Source organism: Stegostoma tigrinum, chromosome 21, assembly GCF_030684315.1.
Source record: "Stegostoma tigrinum isolate sSteTig4 chromosome 21, sSteTig4.hap1, whole genome shotgun sequence".
Classification (NCBI taxonomy): Eukaryota; Metazoa; Chordata; class Chondrichthyes; order Orectolobiformes; family Stegostomatidae; genus Stegostoma; species Stegostoma tigrinum.
In genome coordinates, this window is record NC_081374.1 from 10,967,897 (window position 1) to 10,989,430 (window position 21,534).

Consider the following 21,534-nt stretch of genomic DNA (forward strand, 5'->3'; position numbering starts at 1 on the left):
GAACCACATAAGCCGCAACTGCTTGACACACCAAATGCCCAGACCCCTTTTCTTTTTCTTAAAAAAAATGCTCTGTTTTGAATGCTTTCCGCACAGTTTTGGCTCTCTGGAGATTTTGAGAATCACTTCTGCCTACACGCTGAGTCCTCCCCATGCTCTAAATCTTACAGCCTCTTTGCCTGTTTGTATTTTCTCGGGTGGCTCGGAATCAATATTTGTCTGACAATCGCTCCTGTGATGTGCCATGGATGACTTGCTCTGTTAAAAAAGGTGCTACGGAAATGCAGACTGCTGTTGCCGACCCTAGGCTACTGGGGGGGGGGGGGGTGGAATGCAGAGGCATCTGGGCGTAAAACCGCTCACTCATGCAATTTTAAACAAAGTAATGATTAAAGTGACAACTGTACACATTGGGACTCCATATTAATGCACATGATAGAGTCAACAACTGTGCATTCACTGGGACCTCACAGCTAGGGGAGGGACTAAACTGGGATTGCGATAGAAAAGCAGCAACTAAATGTCATACGGTGATGCCACAAGCAGCAGGTAGATAAACCACCAGGAATCTGCTTCAGTAACGTTGGTTGAGGAATGAACAGCTGCTAAGGAAGCCTACTTCTCCAATCAACAAGATTACCTCCATGGCAGCCCCATGCTCGCACACCCTTAACTCACTTGGTGCTCAAAACTTTATTGAACGCTTTACATATAGTCAAAAACTGAGTGACCCCCAGTCTCTGAGCCTGCCAATTCTGAAGACTTGCCATCCTTTTAGAGGCAAGATTTCTCATCTATGGTGACAAAATAGCCAACTCTTTATTTTGTGAATGTGACCTAACGGTCTCCATTCTGCAGACAAGGAAACATTTTCTTATTGTCCACTGTCAGACCCCTTAAGAATTTTAAATAGAACATCGAACACAGATCTGTACAACACTAGATCACATCTCGTTAATTCTATAGTTCCCTTCAGTTTAAAGTCTGTTTTATTCCTCCACACGTGATAAGGCCATTCCAGGAAACTGTCCGATGAACTTCTGATGCAAGTCCTACAGGGCGAGAAATGTCCATTTTTAGACATAGTGAGAACTGCAAACACGAGTCTGAGATAACAAGTGTGGAGCTGGAGGAACACAGCAGGCCAGGCAGCATCAGAGGAGCAAAGTTGACCTTTTGGCTTCACACCCTTCACCAGGGCTCACAAAAGGACAAAGGGTGTAAGCTCAAAATGTCAACTTTTCTGCTCCTCTGATGCTGCCTGACCTGCTGTGTGCCTCCAGCTTCACACTGAATTGTCCATTTCTGAGGTAAGGAGACCAAAATAGCACACAATTCTCCAGGTGTGGCTTTCTCTTTACTCTCATTTACATCACTACCTCTACAATTAAAGCAAAACACCACTCATTTCTTTTGACTATGGGACTTTCAATAACCACTTGAAGGTCATCCCATCCAAAACTATGGTACCTCCAAGTGTGCAGCACCCTCCCAGTACTGCACTCAATTGAGAGATTCAGGCTGACTCAATAGCACCACTGCTCCCTTCCACCCAACTCCGCCCTCCAAGGGTCAGGCTTGAGCCCTCAAACTCTGACCGAAGAGCGTGAGGGTGTGGCTCAATGCATAAAAATTTGGTAAGCTATCAACACCAAATGGAATGTTCTCGTTTTAAAGGAATAAGAAACAAGCAGTGAATTCCTAAAACCAGCAGAAAGAGCAAGAATAAAGTGACCTAGATTTTTCCTCTCACTCTGAAAAAATGTGAAAGAAAATATGGAGATGTCAATAGTTCTTCTGACGATTACCATTGCAAATTCAAAAGCATCATTACAATGCAGTTTGCATAGCAACCTAACAGGAACGAACATTTACAAAGCAGATGCAAACTAAAAATCAGACTCCACATTACTGAAGTTGCATAGCCATTGTGCAGGGTTATTATATTTCTCAAGAATCGTTGGATCCTTTAACATTGTGTAATATTAGCCCGCCTGGCTCAGATTGTAAAGATTCCAGCCTTGGAGTGTTGTGGGAACTCTGGGCAGCTGGATCTGTGGTAGATGAGTACGGTGTGGGCAACCATCATCCAAATACTTTCAGGAAGGTGAGTGGAGTGCTCACAAGGTCTGTATTGTCCAACAGAAGCAGTGGGAAATTCTCAAACAAAGGTTTGCTCATTCCACAGACAACGAAAACTGTCCAAAAGTTGGCTGGGTTGGAATTGTCTTGCTTTCTGTATACAGGACATACCTGGGCAAATTTCCAAATGTCAGGTAGATGCCAGTGTTGTAACTGCACTGGAAGAGCTTGGCGAGGGGAGTAACAAGTACTGGAGCACAAGTCTTTAGCACTACTGAAGGAGTGTTGTCAGGGCTCATTAGCCTTTGTAGTATCCAGTGCCTCCAACTGTTTCTTGATATCAGAATCAGGTTGAAAATGAAAATGTTGAAAATGACAGGAGTCACACAAAGCATGTTGACAGTGATAGCTGACAGATTGAACTGGAATGGAATTCAGGCTATAGTGAGAGAATCACAATTCTGTCTGTTAATGCTGCAAAAACACCACATGGAATTAGGCAGCATTAGAACCAGCTGTGAGAGTGAGGAACAGCCCAAACCACAAAAGGTGCAATAATTAGTAACCTCCCTCACAGAGCTAATAAATGCAGTGTATGTGGGAAATTGAACTGTGCCACTCGTGTCATCATCATGAGTGGGCAAATGCAGAGCTCTGCAGTTAGGGCAAAAAGGAGAATTGAGATTTCAAATGGGACTATTCTCTTAAGACTAAAAGGTAACAGCATAAGTAGGCCATTCAGCCCATCAATAGTGCTCTACCACTCAATGAGATCATGTTTGATTTCATAATCCTCAACTCACTCTCCATCCCATACCCCTCAGTTACAAATCTCTCATTCAGCCTGGAATATACTTAATGATTCAGGCTCTACAGCCCTCTGAAATAACGAATTCCTCAGATTTACCACCCGAGAAGAAATTCCTCCTCATCTCAGTCTTAAATGGACAAGCCCCACAGTCTGCAATTATTTCCTCTGGTGCTAGACTCTCCCAATACATCTACCCTGTCAAGTTGACTAAGAAGCTTGTAAACTTCAATAAGCTTACCTCTCAATCCTCTAAACTCCAATAAGTACAAGCCTACCTACTCAATATCTCCTCATAAGACTGTTCTGCCACACCTGCTCATGGTCTAGTGAGTCTTCTGTGGACTGCCTCCAATGTCAGGTGGAGGTTTGCTCAGAGTAGAAGGGGGAATTTGTTTCCTGGGGCAGAGAAATTCAAGAAAACTGACGACTTTGGTCACTCAGCGCTTGTCAAAGGGGGGGGGGGAGGGGGAGGGGAGGGGGGGGGAGGGGGAGGGGAGGGGGGGGGAGGGGGAGGGGAGAGGGGGGGAGGGGGGGGGAGGGGGGGGGTGGTAAAAAAGAAAAAGGAGCTTACCCTTGACCAGAGCCCCAAAATAAGGCGTATCTGAAAAATGAGATTTCCTGGAACATGCCCCAACATCCCCAACCCAATTCTAACTTTGTATTCATTCATGCAATGTGGGCATCTCATTCTAGGCTGAAATTTATTATCCATCCCTATTTGGCCTTGAGAAGATGATGGTGAGTTGCCTTCTTGAACCACTGCAGTCCACTTGATGTATGTAGACTGAATGTCATTAGGGATGCAATTCCAGGAGTTTGAGCCAGCAAGAGTGAAGGGACAATTATATATTTCCAAGTCCGGAAGGTGAGGGGAACTTGAAGGTGAACTTGACCTTATGAGGGAGGGAAGGCCATTGACGAAGCACAAAAGGAACTGGGCCTAGATACAAGCATTGGTAGTGTCCTTACCTCTGAGTAAGAAGGACAGGGTTCAAGTTCCACATGCTCCAAAAATCAAAATAACATCTCTAAATAGTTTCAGAGATAGTAGGATTTTCTGAAGGGAGGTCTAGGCCGAAACATCAGCCTTCCTACTCCTCTGATGCTGCTTGGCCTACTGTGTCCATCCAGCCCTACACCTTGTTATATCAATATCTTTAAATCAGTTGTTTAGAAAACATCTACCCTGGAAGATCTCCTGCAGAGAAAGCTTGAGCAGAGATGATTGACTTTCAGCAACCACAAAACTAAGTGCCTAGAATGATCCAAACCAACAGAGACACTTACCCATGGTTACTGTTGATCCCAGTTTTCCTAAAGCTCTTTGATGCCATACTCACTCAAAGCAGCCTTGATTTGGAGGGCAGTCACTCTGGAATTCAGCGATAACAAGATGTCGAGCTGAATGGACACAGCAGGCCACGCAGCATCAGAGGAGCAGGAAAGCTGACATTTCGGGTCAAGACGATTCCAGACCCGAAACATCAGCTTCCCTGCTCCTCCGATGCTGCTTGGCCTGCTGTGTTCATCCAGCTCTACACCTTGCTATCTCAGATTCTCCAGCATCAGCAGCTCCTACCCACTCTGGAATTCAGCTCTTTTGTTCATGATTGGATTAAAACTGTACTGAAATCAGGAGCTGAGTGGCTATGGCAGAATGCAAACTGAGCAGGTTATTCCTGAGCAGGTCCTGCTTGATAGTACTATTGATGACACCTTCCATCACTTTACTGATGATCGAGAGTAGGTTGCTGAGCCAATAATTGGCCAGGTTGGATTTGTCCTGCATTCTGTGTACAGGACAAAACTAGGCAAATTTCCACATTGTTGGATACATGGCAGTGTTGTAACTGTACTGGCACAGCTTAGCTAGGGAAGGCAGCAAGGTTTGGAGCACCAATTTTCAGTACTATTGCCAGTACTATTGGGCGGTACGGTGGCATAGTAGTTAGCACTGCTGCCTCACAGTGCCAGGAATCTAGGTTCGATTCCACCCTCGGGCACCTGTCTGTGTGGAGTCTGTATATTCTTCCTGTGACTGTGTGGGTTTTCTCCAGGAGCTCCAGTTCTCTCCTCCTCCCCCCCCCCAGTCCAAAGATGTGCAGGCTAGGTGGATTGGCCATGCTAAATGGCCCATGGTGTTCAGGGATGTGTAGATTAGGTGGGTTACTGGTTGGGATGGGTCTGGGAGATGCCCTCAGGGTTGTTGCGGACTTGTTGGCCGAAGAGCCCGTTTCCACGCTGTAGGGAATCTAATCTAATCTAAATAAGGCTGCCACAGTCCTGCCAGATAGTAAAAAGGTTGCTCTCTCATTAGAGTGAGCAAGCTAGAGCAAAGGGGCGTGTAAGTGCAGGTGAGTGAGAGCGGGTGTGAGGGAGCAAGCGCACAGGCAAGCGTCAGAGAGCAGGTGAGCCAGGGAGCACGAGACAGAGTGGTATGTGTGAGACAGCACGCAACAGATTTAACCAGAGGGTCACCAAGAGAGGTTGAGGAATCCTTCAGGGTAACCTCAGCCTGTGTGGGAATTCAACTAGTGGCATTACTCTGCTCAGCCAACTGAGCTAACCTGACTCTCCTAAACGAGGACAGAGTAAGGTGAGAGGAGAAAAAAGGAAGCCAGGGAGAAGTTGAGTTTTGAAATCAAATTTCTGCTGTGAGAACTAAAGTTAAGCTGGTTTGTCTCCACTCTTTAAATGAGATGGTAAAATTAAAGCCCCATTTTCCTACCAAGATTGGTGTCAAAATTTTCTGGGAACCCCCAACCCACCCAACAGTGTCTCACACCAACATTGACAGCTAACATTCCTCAGTTAACCAACATCAAGTAAAACCTTTCCACTGCTCTCAATCTCAATGCTGTTCGTGGGATCTTACTGTTCATAAAATGGCCCCTATGGTGACTATAAAACAATGTGGATTTTGTAATAAAAGGTGAAAAGATTTTGTAAACAGCTTTGAGAGAGATGACAAATATTAGAAGTTGCTAAACTAAATCTTTCCTAGCCAATCTCTTATTTTTAAAATGAGGTGCTGCTCTGGGATTGTTAGATCAAAACACCAAACACAGGCTTGATGTTTCTTGCGATAAAATCAACATCTGGAACTGAAGGTCCGTACTCGAAGAAATAAGGTACTGGTGACCATAGTAGTGATAATATGGCCTCTGAACCCAACAAATGAGCTTTGTAATGAAAGCTTAGGATTGACAATATGCTATCAATTCTTTGTTTTGTTCAGTGTGCATAAAGAACAGGAGGGAGGAATTTGGCAAGAAAGCACAATGGTCTCACTCTCGTACCCAGACTTTCCATTCAATGAAGGACAATCAGGCATTGTCACTGAAGCAAGAGAAGATGGTCTTCAGAAAATGTGCTGAAACAGGGTCTTATCTGTGCACTCAGTCAAAAACACATCAATACTCTGAAAACCTATTTCAAATGAGTAAGCAGCCAGTCAATTTTTGCCCACAGAGGAGAAAACCAAAGGGAAAGAGTTGCACTTCTAGTTGTATAGGCTCAGATTAGCCAATGGGAGTTTCAAATATCTGTGGAAATGAGAGAAGCTGGAGGCAATGAAATCATTTCATCGAAAGCATCCATGGGAAGCTACAAACTGAATGACAGGAGTCTGCTTGGACTACCCAAGAATGATCCTTTTCTACAGCAGTGAGATTCTAATATTTCAAAAGAAGATGTGCCTGATGCAACAAGCTGTTAGAGGTGTGAATTCCAAATTGATCAGCAGTAAGGAATAGTCTGAAACACACAGATGCGCACACATCATTGAGTTTCTGAACATCCCTTACAAGATACTTGGAACTGCCAATTGTAGGAGGTAACTGTCCAGAAACATTCTTTGTTAAATCACCCCTCTGCAACAGATCCTCAGAAATGAATTCCTCACGGCATCAGGCAGACTTGGTGTCACCACTAAGGTTCTTGCCTGGTTTCAGTAAATGTTCCCTGGTCAACACACAGCCCCGGAGTCCCAGTGGGAAGGGAACCTAGAACAGAGCTAAGCTGTTTCCTCATGATGGGACAATAGAAGATGGAGTTCATCAGCCATGCAAGCAAAGGACTGAGGCAGAATAAAACAAGACCATCATGATGACCTGAAAATGGACAGGAACTGCTTTGCTGTCTCCCACTTAATGATGAAACATTCCCAAAGTGACTTAAAAAAAGGGGAGAAACTGTACTTCAGCAAGATCATCGTTTCAGTGCAACATGTTTCAACAACAACTTGGATCTGTACAAGTCCTTTAGGAAAGTAGGATTTACACCATGTACTTTCAAGGCCATCTGGGCCTTTGAGCCTGCTCCACAATTCAGAAGAGATCCTTGCTGATCTCATTATGGCCTCAGCTTCACTTGCCTGTCTATCTCCCATAATCCTCAATCCCCTTGAATATCAAAACATCTCTATCTCTGCCTTAAAGGCATTCCATGACCCAGCCTCTAATTCCCTTTTTGCAAAAAGAATGATCCTGGCAGTGAAAGAAAATATTCCTCTCAGTCTCAACAGGAGAGACATCTTATCCTTAAATTGTGTGCCCTCATTTCTCATCTGCCCCACAACAGGAAAATGCTCCTGGTATCCATTCTGTCAAGTGGTGTCTTGAGATTCTATATTTCAATAAGATCACCTCTCATTCTGCTAATCTCCAAATGGGTACAGTTTTTAAAAAATTCATTCACGGGTGAGGTGTTGCTGGCTAGGCAGCATTTATTGCCCATCCCTAATTGCCCAAAGGGCAGTTAAGAGTCAACCACATTGCTGTGGGTTTGGAGTCACATGGAGACCAGACCGGGTAAGGATGGCAGTTTCCTTCCCTCAAAAGACATGAGTGAACTGCATGGGTTTTTCCTGACAATCAACAATGGATTCACGGTCATTAGATTCTTAATTCCAGATATTTTATGAAATCAAATTTCACCATCTGTCATGGTGGGATCCGAACTGGGTCCCAAGAACATTATCTGGGTCTCTGGATTAACAGTCCAGCGATAACACCACTAGGCCATCACCTCCCTGAATCTGTACAGCCTTCCTTCACAAGACAAATCCTTCATCCATGGAATAAGTCACAAGAACCTTCTCTGATTCATTTCTAAAGCAATTAGATTTCTTTCTAAAAAAAAACAAAACTCATGTGGTCTTTCCAAACTTGTGTAGTTTTAGCAAAACTTCACTACTTTTGTATTCCATTCTCCTGGTCATAGCTGAGAAAGTGTCATTTGCTGTCCTAAACTTGCAAACTAACTTCATGTTATAAATTGCACCAGGACGTCTGGATTCCTCTCTGTTGGAGTCTTACAAACTGTCTACTTCAATGCTTCACTACACATTTCTTTTTATTCCTCCGGCCAAAGAGAAAACTAGTTCACATTTACGACCGCATTATACGCCAAATCCTTGTTATCTGTGGGAGACAGGGGGCACAGAACTCCTGCAGATAATGCTCTAATCTAAAGGAATCTCCCATCCAGCACAAAGGGCTGACTGTTTCATTGGGATCTGTCAATTGGGAAGAAGAGTAAAGGGATTGGGTCTGGGGTGGACCTTGTGCATATGGATCCACAGGTAGCAAATCCACCTATAACAAGAAGTGAGAGTGTACTGTAACCGGACAAATTTTTACCCACTCCACTGAACCAATCTCTGACCCTTTGAAGACCTTTTTGAGAAGTTACCTTCCTACCCATCATTGTGTCATCGGCAAACATACATTCATCCCCTAAGGTAGTCACAAGGACAACTCTAGCACTATCCTTCCTGTCTATTTAAAGAATCAATGTTTCGATCTGAACATGAGAAATATGTCCAGGAGTCAGCCATTCAGCTCCCCCACTCAAGCCCACTCTGCTATTCAATAATACCACATATTGTCTTTATTTTAATGCATTCATGGGACTTGTGCATCACTGTATGGGCCAGCATTTCTTGCCCTTCCCTCGTTGCCCTTGAGAAGGTGGTGGTGAGCTGCCTCCCTGAACCACTGCAATCCACCTGCTGTAGGTTGGCCCGCAGCGACGTTAGAGATGGAATTCCAGGATTGTGACCTATTGACAATGAAGGAAGTCAGAATGGTGAGTAGCTTAGTAGGGAACTTGCAGATGCTGATGTTCCCATTATCTACTGCCCATGTCCTTCTACAGAGATGTGGTTGTAGGTTTGGAAGGTATTGTTTAAGGGTCTTGGTGAATTTCTGCAGCGTATCAATCAGACAATATACGCTGCTGCTACCCAGCATCGGTGGTGGAGGGAGCAGATGCTTGTGGGTGTGGTGCTAATCAAGCGGGTTGCTTTGTCCTGGATAGCATCAAGCTTCTGGAGTTCAAACACCAAAACGTTTTACTACACTATCTGCATATCCTGGATAACTTTAGTAGCTAGAAACTATCAATCTTTCTTGTCAATATACACAATGACTGAGGATCCAAGGCCTTCTGAGGGGAGTGAGGAAAGAATTCCAAAGATTCAGGACAATGAGTGATGGAATTCTTTGACATCTCAGTCTGAAATGGCTTGGGCCACATTCTGAGACTAACAACTATTTCTAAAGTGGGATGGAGCTACTTGATTGCAGAGGGTGAGTTGAGCATACTATTTGCAACTGTACATTTAATGTTTATCCATAACTATCAGAAGAGGTTTGTTAAGATTTTCAATCTACACCTGGAAAGACAGTGCACACACTTTGGCTGATGAACCTAGAATAGCTGCAAGAACAGCTTAGCATGAAAATATCGCCCTTTTATCCAAGGTACAACTCTGTTTTGTACATGAAAAATGCACGTAATTTATTGCCTTGAGTATATCAGAGACCACAATTTCTATAAACAAATCTATTCTAACTTTATTGGTGAGTGCTGATGAACAATGAGGCTCATAGTTCCTTGAAGGTGGAGTCACAGGTAGACAGGGTGAAGGAGGCAGTGGTACACTTGCCTTTATTGGTCAGTGTATTGAGCATAGGAGTTGGGAGGTCATGTTGCTGGACATTGGTGAGGCCGCTTACGGATTACTGCGTTCAATTCTGGTCTCCCTGCTACAGGAAAAATATTGTTATACTTGAAAGGGTGCAGAAAAGATTTTACAAATTTGTTGCCAGGGTTGGAGGGTTTGAGCTGCAAGGAGAGGCTGAATAGGCTGGGGCTATTTTCCCTGGAGCATCAAAAACAGAGAGGTGACCTTATAGAGGTTTATAAAATTGTGAGGGGCATGGATAAGGTAAATAGCCAAGGGTAGGGGAGTTGAAAACTAGAGGGCATAGCCCCAAGGCGAGGGGGAAAGATTAAAACAAAAGGGATCCAAAGGGCAGCTTTTTCACACAAAAGGTGATGAGAGTATGGAACAAGCAGCCAGAGAAGTGGTGGAAGCTTGGAATGATTCTAACATTTAAAAGCCATCTGGATATATACATGAATAGGAAATGTTTAGAGGGACACAGGCCAAATTTTGGCAAAATGGAGTGATGGAATTCGTTGACATCTCTGAAATGGCCTGGGCCATATTCTGATACTAACTACTGGTTCTAAAGTGGGATGGATGCTACTTGATTGCAGGGGGTGAGTTGAGCATATGTGGTTGGCATGGATGGGTTAGGCCGAAGGGTCTGTTTCCATGATAACAAAGCGTGAAGCTGGATGAACACAGCAGGCCAAGCAGCATCTCAGGAGCACAAAAGCCGACGTTTCGGGCCTAGACCCTTCATCAGAGAGGGGGATGGGGAGAGGGAACTGGAATAAATAGGGAGAGAGGGGGAGGCGGACCGAAGATGGAGAAAAAAAGATGATAAGTAGAGAGGAGAGTATAGGTGAGGAGGTAGGGAGGGGATAGGTCAGTCCAGGGAAGACAGGTCAAGGAGGCAGGATGAGGTGGTAGGTAGGAAATGGAGGTGCGGCTTGAGGTAGGAGGAAGGGATGGGTGAGAGGAAGAACAGGTTAGGGAGGCGGAAACAGGCTGGGCTGGTTTTGGGATGCAGTGGGGGGGGGGGGGTCGAGCTGGGCTGGTTTTGGGATGCAGTGGGGGGAGGGGAGATTTTGAAGCTGGTGAAGTCCACATTGATACCATTGGGCTGCAGGGTTTCCAAGTGGAATATGAGTTGCTGTTCCTGCAACCTTCGGGTGGCATCATTGTGGCACTGCAGGAGGCCCATGATGGACATGTCGTCTGAGGAATGGGAGGGGGAGTTAAAATGGTCTGTTTCCATGTTGTATAGGTCTAGGACCCCATTAACTTTAAAATTTTAGTTACTACTGTTGCTGCCACCAGATGTCGCCATCACATGGTCCGCACACTGCATTATACAGCAGGAAGGATTCTGTTGCAGTCTAATCCTTGGAGACTTGGTGGTGGCTAATGATGCACTCTGAATGATACACAATGTGTACGAGCTTGTGGGGAGGTGCAGTCTCCAGATCTGGAGCATATGTGCAGAATCAAGGCTTTCCTGTTCCACACACAGCCAACAATTATCATTGCTCTCTGCTGCACTCTGTACAGTGGGAACATATGCAACCTGGGTGTTGACCCAGGGCTCTGCATATCCACTGCATTGGCGAGACAATGGAGCCATGGGCCCGAGGTATGCAGACACTGTACAGGACAGAAAACTGTTGGGAAAAGAAAACAAAACCAGCACCAACAGAATTATCAAGTTGTCAAAATTTACATACTGTCAAACTCTTCGACAAACGCTGTCCTTGAGCAGTTATTTGAGGATTACAAAATGCTCTGATCAATAAAGATGAGCTTGTAATTAGTTTGACTGCCCTTTCTTAAAACCTTTTCATTGCCAACAATGTAACATTGACCAATGCATAGGTCAGGATATCCAAGGCATCTCTCAAAGTAACTTGCTCCTAGGAATGCACTTTTTTTTTTCAGTTTATCGTCAGCTTATTTCTTGTCCACTCTTTAAAAATAGGTTTTTAAAAAAAACGTTGATCAAGGCAGTGAAATCCTTTGAAAAGGATAAATTACAAAGAAACCTTATAGACCAGCCTTTCACCAGCATATGGTTTTGTTTCAGAGAACAATGGAGTCTCAATCATGAAATGGATCAATTTTCCCAAATCCATACTCTAAAAGTTTAAAGGATTATTTGCTTGGCCTGCTTGTCCAAAACAACAATGCTCAGTATGGCATTAGTAACTCAATACAAAATAGAAGGCTCTCTGCTGTTACTATACACAGTCCACAAAAGGTTCAGTGACAATGGGCATCAAAATTGGGGATAAGGGAAACAGAGCTTGCAGTTCATGTCTGTACACCAGCATTTTCAAAGGTCTTACCCTGGGGAGGATGAAAAGGGGAATCCTTCAGGTCATTTTGTGACAGGTGAGCTAGTCTCCCTGCTCTATCAAATGGTCATCTCTCAGAATGCTGCTCCATAACTGTGCATTGAGCTCCTCCAGGGACTCCGTAAATCTATTTTACTATGACCAGAGCAAATCAGGAAACTCCTGTTTCTCTAAGTGAATAAATGGAGAATCCTCGCTTTCCAAATCTCACTTATTTCTTCTTCTGAGGTGTACCACCAATTAGTCTTTGGAACGTTTCGTCTTTGGGTTGAGGTTGCGTCAAATTCTGGTCACAGGCCTGAATTTAGATGAGAATGTTCATTTAGCTGCATAGTCACATGCAAGGAAAATGCTTCCATTTTGGACCATATACAGTTCTGATAATTGCTCAGCAGGGTACAATTCTAAACATTGCTGAAAAAAAAAGAGAAATGTCCAATATCTCTGCATATTGAGCCTTTTTCACTGAGAAAACAGAAATAGAAATGGCTAATCCTGGTGGCGCAATGCCCTGATATGCCAGAGTCAGTGTTTGGTTTGAATTTAATCAATCACCCAAAACGTTTGGCAGAGGCTTCTTGCAGTGCAATGGTAGTATCCCAACTTCCAAGTCCCACATTCTCCAGGTGTTGCATGACAGCAACTCTGAACAGGTTGATTAGAAAATAAATAAAACACTTGACAGCTCAAGCCGCATCTGTGTATTGACCAAAGTCCATCAAATCAGCATTCTCTACTCAAGCTGTTGTTTCCTTTCAATGGGTGGTTTTCTTATGTTTTAGCCCTTCAGGGTGCAAAAGCTTCAACTTCCCATCCCTTTTTCCAAAGTGGTCTGTGCAATTCTCAGGAGTGTGCAAGCCATTTGGTATACTCTAAATTATTTTGCTTGCAGTCACTCTCTTTACCGCGGCCAGCCTGGATTTCGTACTGTGTGCAGTAAGATGCCACAAACAAGAATGGTTTTCATCATATTGGTTCAAGGGGAAACGTTGCTCAGAGCAGTCTGAGGTCTTTTGTGATGACTTAAGTCACTGCAGCCAGCAGCGAGAGCCTCAATTCAAATTGCATCAAAAAAAAAAACACTCAACCACCAGGACCACACTGGAAGGTCAAAAGAACTTACACTGGCATATAACGTCACATTCTCAGACACACTCACTGCAACCACTGGACAAATACTTTTCCTTATTTATTCATGGGATATGGCACTGTTGGCTAGGCCAGCATTTATTATCTATTCCTAATTGTTCAGAGGCAAGAATCAACTACATTGCTATGTGAGTGGAGTCACATGTTGGCCAGACCAGGAGCAGATTTCCTTCCCCAATGGGCACTGATGAACCAGGTGGGTCTTTATGGCAATTGTAACAGCTTATTATATTAGGATTTAACGGAAGTCAAATTTCGCCAACTGCAGAGGGTGGTGGATGTTTGAAATGAGCCACCAGTGAAGGTGGCAGAAGGGGTATAATTACATCATTTAAAAGGGCATATGGATGGGTATATGAATAGGAATGGTTGAGCAGAATATGGACCAAATGCTGGCAAATGGAACAAGATCAGTTGAGGCTGTCTGGTCGGCATGGACAAGTTGGGCTGAAGGGTCTGTTTCTGTGCTATATAACTCTATGACTCCATAGACAGTCTGTAGAAAATGGAAGCTCAGATAAGTGTCCCTTGAACAGTGAAGATGAGATGTTGAGATAATAGAAGTGGTGTGCCTGATAGGTAGGATGGATTTGAATGGAGAGACTAGGGGAGGCTGCAAAAGAACAAGGAGATGTGAACACCCCATGGTCACTGTGGGACACTGGGCCAGTCTTGAGATTGTCTGGTGATCAAACCCAAAAGCATTCAAAGATAAAATGATTTGAGAGTCGTGCACACACGGTCGGGTTGTTTTCAAGGACTTGAGAGGAAAGAGAAGTTACAGGTTAGAGTCAGCTTGGAGACAGCAGTAGGGTAGAAAGTGTGGAGGTTTTAAACAACAGACGTAAAGGGGAAAGGAAACAACATGGATGTGAGAGGAGTCTTCAGGCGACTTCAAATAATTCAAAGACTGTAAGTGAGAGCAACGCTAAAAATAGAACGGGTCACAAGGTAAAACCTCTCCACACACGTCATTTGCTGATATTTGATACTGAAAGCTACAACACTATTACCATTTAGCAACAATATCCATTCCGAGCAGTGATAAGGGAGTTACCGTGGAATGAATAACTTCCAGGACTGTAACCTTACCAAAATCAGATGGTCTTTTCAGTGCAATCCAGTGCCATAGATCATTTCATCAGCTATAATAACACCATGGAGTTTGGAAGGGGCTTTTGACGTTTTTGTATTATATTCCTGCGGGTCTGAAGTCCATGCAACTATTTTCTGTTTACCAAGCTAGTCCAGGAGGTGTAGAACCTCATGTACAGCTCCACCTGACACTCAGCAGTTATATCCACTCAGCAGTTATATCCTGGTTCTCTCCATTACCAAGGCCACCCACCAGATTCACATCAGCTCTTGCCTCGTCTTTGAAACCTACGCAGAGGCCAATTTTCTCCACACTTGCCTTTCAATTCTACGAAATGTTTTAACTTCTGCAAAATGCCTCTTCATGTTTCCCTCTTTGTAGCACCTTACAATCCATTACACAGGTCCTCCACCGCACAGTTACACGGCCACACAGGGATATTATTTAAAATTCTCATCCTCATTCTCAAATCCAATTTCTCCAGCATGTTCTGAGGCACATCATCCACCCCTATTACACTTAATTCCTTATCTATGCTATAAACATTGTTACCCACTTGATTAGCTGTTAGGTTGTTGACTTCTCGTCTTCCAGTCTAAACTTTCAAGCTGGCAGAATTGTCAAAGCTATTAAGTCAAATTATTTTGTCTACTGTTATACCAGTCTGAAAAATGCCCAAACCTTTCTGCACTCAGAAGCTAAGTAGACTCCGAAACAAAAACAGAAATTGCTGGAAAAGCTCAGTAGGTCTGGCAGCATCATTGGACAGAGAGCAGAGTTAACACTTTGGGTCAAGAGACCCTTCCTCAGAACCCTGTAGACTTAAGTCATGTTAGTGCTTGGGTGGAAGACAGCCCAAGAGTACAAGGTGCAGTCACCTTTAATTTCTTGTGGCACTATGATAGCGTCCCTGCCTCTGGGCCAGAGGGTCCAGCTTCAAGTCTGATCTAGCCCAGACATGTGTGGTAACAACAATGAAAGCACTTCAAAATCAAACAAGAATGGGTAATTTGGCCAAACAGATCTATATTGGTAATCATGTCCTTGGTGACCCTCCTCCTACCTCTCTTCATTCAAACATATTAATATATTCATGCACTCCTTTACATTCCATTGGAGGGAGAAAGGAATAATACCTTTTGAGTAAATATAATGTCCAAAGGCCTCTAATAGGCAGATTATACAATAAAATTCCTTATCAAGCTGAATACAATAATATTACAACAGGTAACCAGAAGTTTAGATAAAGAATTATGTTTTAAAGGAATCTCTTTCAAAAAAAAGGAGAGAATGAAAGCAGTGAAGGCTTTGGGCCTGGACAACTGAAGGGCACGGGCAGCAATTAAAACATGAGGCTAGAATTAGTGGAGAGTAGATATTGTGGAGCAGATTACAGTTTGATGGAAGTTTCAGGCTACATAATCGTTTGAAAACAACAATAGAAACGTTTAAATCAAGAATTCGCTCGATCATTAAGGTCTATGAGCTCAGAAGTGGTGGGGATCGGAGCTTGCTGGAGTGTTAAAACACCTGCTGCCTGTTTCAGAGCGTGGAGTGTGGGAGACCAGCAGCTGTGTGCTAAAATGGTCAAGTCCACATGAAGCAAAGCCTGGAATAAATGCTTCAGAAGCAGAACAGGTGAGGCAGCGGGTGAGGTCAAGTGATGATACGGAGGTGCAGTAAGATTTGGACAATGTTCAGGCTTGGGCTGACCAGTGATAACTAACATTCACACTACACAAATGTCAGGTAATGAACATCCCCAATAAGAGACAATCTAACCATCATCCCTTTACATTTAATGGTGTTACCATTAATGAGGCCCCCCAAGATCAACAATCTGAAAGTTAGCAAGGACTAGAAACTGAACTGGACTCACCTATTTAAACAGACAGTGGCTACCACAGTGGGTTGGAGGCTAGGAGTCCTGCAGAAAGTGATTCCCCAAAGCCTGAACACCATGTACATGCACAAGTCAGAAGTGTGCTGGAACACTCCCCACTTGCCTGATGGGTACAGTTCCAACAATGCTCAAGAAGGTTGATACTACCCAGAACAAAGCAGCCCACTTGATTGGCACCTCATCCACAAACATACACTCCCGTCACCAATGATGCACAGTAGCAGTAATGTGTAATATCTACAAGACGCACTGCAGAAATTCACTAAAAATCCTTAGACACTACCTTCCAAACTCCTAACCACATACATCCAGAAGGACAAGAACAGCAAGTACACGGTTATACTACCACCTACAAAGTTCCCCTCCAAGCCTCTCACCATCATGAAATACACTGACATTCCTTTACTGTCTTTGGGTCAAAATCCCGGAATTCCCTGCCCAACAGCTTGTGGTCTGCACTGGTTCAAGAAGGCAACTCACCACCACCTTCTCATGGGTGACCACAGACAGGCAATAAATGCTGGCCCGCCAGAGACGCCCATGCTTTACGACTGAATAAATAAAAATGATAAAAACAGATAAAGTAGGTACACATCATGAAGTAAAATTCAGCCTTGGTAAAGTGGCAGCATTAAAACCTCTGAATCTAAAGGTCCTGGCCTCAAGCCTTACCTATGCGACCTGCATACATACCTTGTGCTGGTACTTCACATTTGCATTTTCTTTTGATGCCAGTAAGTTACACAGAGATTGAGTGGTATGGTTTCAATTGACTGGAAAAGCTTAAAACAGACCTACTAACAGCAACTTGTTGCTACAGAACAATATATGCATCCTCTTGCTTGCAAACCTCCTGCTGGACCGCATAAGGCAGTTGGTCATGTCATTTACATCCTGGTCCTCAAGGCGTTAGCGCATTAAGCTCTTAAAGCAACACAGCTCTTAAAGAACTAAAACAACACACTAGTGGAGTGTCGGGGAGCGTTCCACATTTGCGAAATGCTATTTTTATTTTGGCGGGGATGTTGAGCCAAGATCCTATTTGTTGGGCTGAGTTGACCATGAAAGATTTCACTGCACTATTCAAAGAAAAGCAAGTGGTGTTATCTCTCAAATAGATCTCATTAAAAAAGTGATTTATCTCCTCGCATTTAGTGGGATTTTGCAGTAGAAAGTGCACTGAAAGCAGAAAAATGTATTTGTCATCAAGATCATCTCAAAAGATTTTCGTTGAATGAAAGGGGAAAGATATCAAAATAAGACTATGCCTCTGAGACATTTCTTCAAAAGGTTGCAGTGACGATTTTGTTTCTGCTGATGCTCAAAATCTGAGGTGTTATTTTGTTATAGTCACATCCCTTCACTCCCCTCCACCCTATTATGTTGTTTTCTAAAGACCGCAACTTTTGATCACCAAGACTTTCAGCATGTATGACTGGCAAACGAGCTATCTCATCATCACCATGAGTTGTACCGAAACTACTGCCACATTCTATATTCAAGACATTCAATATTCAATACCCTTTCCAGTTAGAAAAACAACATAGACTACAAGTTGTGTCTCTCATGGGATGATGGTAGAGATTTGGTCTACTGCCTCTTGTTGTTTGTGATATGATCCTGGCTGATATCAATACTGGGCAAGTCAAGTTTCAGAGTGTAACTTAGACCAAAAGCTTTACTTTTGCAATTTGATTACCGTGCTGGGCAGTCGCTGTACATTGTCACCAAAAAGCTGCTGATGCACTTACAAATCAAAAGAACAAAATTTATTATGCACAAGAAAAATACAAAATAAGGACAATTTGGTAAGGCTTCACCACAGACAGCAAAAATATTCAACCCTTTTCCCAAGAAATATCCTTTATAGACCCTCAATCCTGGTGAAATATCATTCCTATCTTTACTTTAAAACATCTTACCCAATTGACAAGGTCGGAACTGTTTCCAATCAGTGATTTCAGCTCATTTCCAGATAGGATTTTCTCCCTGTTGTCATTTCGAGACAAAGGTACAAGCTAATTCTCTGACTTTTCTTACTGAGCTCTAAGAAACAAAAAGTGGAAGATTCTTTAGAGCTATTCTAAGTACTATTAGGATGCTAAATGGCACATCTGCTGGCATGAAGCTATTCTTTAGGCCTTATCACTAAAGTTTAAAGTAATAAACATTTCAGTAATTATTCTACTAGGTACCTTCTCTATTCACTTACCTCAGGTCACATGATTTCTTAGAAATCCTAATTTTGACTCACTATTCAAAAAAGGTGATTTTGTTTTTACAAAGTCACCTATACAGAACTGTAAACCAAAAAACCCATTTATCACCATTTAAGTACACAACATCCCAAACAATAATAATGTGGAAAATTGCCTGGCACATCCCAAAAACCAGAATAAATCCAATCTGACTAATTGATTTCAGTCTATTTGCCATTAAAGTGATAGAGGATTTCATCACTGGTGTTCTCCAGCAGCGCTTGCTTTACAATAACTGGCTCACCCACACACAGATTGGGTTCCACCAGGGCTACTCAGCTCCTGACTTCATTACAATCTTGGTCCAAACATGGACAAAACAAAAATGAAGTCCAGAGATTCCCTTAGCATCAAGGCTGCAGGTGATAGAGTGTGGCAGCAAGGTGCATGAGCAAAACTGGAGTTAATGGGAATTGGGAGAAGCTCTCCACTCAGTGGAGTCATACCTGGCACAAAGTAAGATGTTTGTGGGTGTTGGAGGTCAATCATCTCAGCCCCAGGACATCTCTGCAGGTGTTCCTCAGGGTAGTGTCCTAGGCCCAACCCTCTTCAGCTGCTTCAGAAATGACCTGCCCTCCAGCATAAGGTCAGAAGTTGGGATGTTTGCTGACGATGGCACAAGGTTCAGCACCATTTTTGACTCCTAAGTGTCTGAAGTCCTCTGTGCCCGTAGTCAGCAAAATCCTGACAATATCCAGCTGGCAAAATGGCAAGTAACATTCAACCACACAAATGACAGACAATGGCCATTTCCAATAAGACAGATTTTAACCACCTTTGCATCGAATTTAATGGTATTACTATCACGTACTGTCAACATCCTGGGGGTTACCATTAATCAGAATCTGAACTAGATTCAGCACATAAATGCAGGTGACTGCAAGGCTGATCTGAGGCTAGAAGCCCTACAGCAAGTAATGTGGGATAACAAGGTGTAGAGCTGGATGAAATGTAATGAGGGGCATGGATTGGGTGAACAGCCAAGGTCTTTTCCCTGGGATGGGGAAATCTAAAATGAGACGGCATAGGTTTAAGTTGAGAGAGGAAAGATTTAAAAGGAATCTAAGGGGCAACATTTAAACACAGAGGGTGGTGCCTGTATGGAATGATGCGCCAGAGGAAGTGGAGGAGGCTGGTGCAATTACAACATTTACAAAGCATCTGGATAGGTACATGGATCTGAAAGGTTTAGGAGGACATGGGCCAAATGCTGGCAAATGGGACTAGATTAATATAGGATATCTGGTCAGCACGGGCGAGTTGGACTGAGGGGTCAGTTTCTATGCTGCACATCTCTATGACTCAAAAGTAACTCACCTCCCGACTCCCCAAATCCTGTCCACCATCTATAAATCAAGATGTGGTGGAATACTCCCCATTGTTTGGATGAGTGCAGCTCCAACAACACTTAAGAAGCTTCACACTATCCAGGAATAAGCAGGCTTCTTGATTGCATTGACAATGGAGGGAATGAACATCGAAGGTGGTGAATGCAGCACCAGAGTCGCAGTCGGGTAAACCAGCCTGACATTGTACTAAAGGAATTCATGAATGCTCCTCCAACAGCACCTTCCAAACCTATCAGCTTTCCCATTTAGAAGAGCAAGGACAGCCGATACATGGGAACACCACCACCTTCAAGTTCCCCTCCAAACTTCAGACCTTGCCAATTTAGAAATATGAGACAAGGTGCAGAGCCGGATGAACACTGCAGGTCAAGCAGCATCGGGGAGGAGGAAAGCTGACGTTTCGGGTCTAGACCCTTCTTCAGAAATGGGGGAGGGGAAGGCCATTCTGAAATAAATAGGCAGAAAGGGGGAGGCACATTTGTTTTGCACCAAACAACTGCACCTCCCAGTCGTGAACCATTTCAACTCCCCCTCCCACTCCTACTCCTTGGACGACATGCCCATCCTGGGCCTCTTCAGTGCCACAATGATGCCAGCTGAAGGTTGCAGGAACAGCATCTCATATTCCGCTTGGGAACCCCCCAGCCCAATGGCATCAATATGGACTTCACAAGCTTTAAAATCTCCCCTCACCCGACCGCATCCCAAAGCCAGCCGGGCTCGTACCCGCCTCCCTGACCTATCCTCCCACCTATTCACTCCTCCCACTTCAAGCCCCACCCCCCCATCTACCTACTAGCCTCATCCAGCATTCTTGACCTGTCTGTCCTCCCTGGACCGACCTGTCCCCTCCCTACCTCCACACCTACACTCACCTCTTAGTGGCTCCAAACCCACCTTCTTGACCTGTCTGTCTCCTCTCCACCTATCTTGTTCTTTATCCATCTTCTATCCGTCTCCCCCTTTCTCCCTATTTGTTTCAGAATTGCCTTCCCCTTCCCCATTTCTGAAGATGGGTCTAGACCCAAAGCGTGAGCTTCCTGCTCCTCTGATGCTGCTCGGCCTGCCGTGCTCATCCAGCTCTGCACCTCTTGTCTCAGATTCTCCAGCATCGGCAGTTCCTACTGTCTCTGTAACAACTTAGAAATATATCACTATTCCTTACCTACCATGAAGTTGAACTCCTGCACCACCATCCCCAACAATACTAAGTGTCCCTACAAAGCAAAGACTGCAAAAGTCAAGAAGATAGCTCACCATCACCTTCTCTACAGCAATTAGGGATGAACCATAGATACTAGACAGACAATACCCACATACCATGAATAAATAGACAAAAAAACTTAAAAAGGGGAAGGGTGGTGATGGCCTCGTGGTATTAAATCTCTGGACTGTTAATCCAGAGGGCCTGATAATGTCCTGAGGACCCGGGTTCAATCCTGCCATGGCAGATGGTGGAATTTGAATTCAACGAAATATCTGCAATTAAAAGCCTAAATGATGACCATGAATCCATTGCCAGTTGTCAGAAAAACTCATCTGGATCACTAATGTCCTTTAGGTAAGGAAACTGCCAT

The 21,534-nt window shown here is 43.8% G+C and overlaps 1 protein-coding gene across 3 annotated transcripts in view; it reads right to left on the reverse strand.

The window, feature by feature from the left end:
• Positions 1–21,534, reverse strand: part of LOC125462956 (transcription factor SOX-13-like) — a 178,827-nt gene that overhangs the window by 53,825 nt on the left and 103,468 nt on the right. The window lies entirely within an intron of this gene.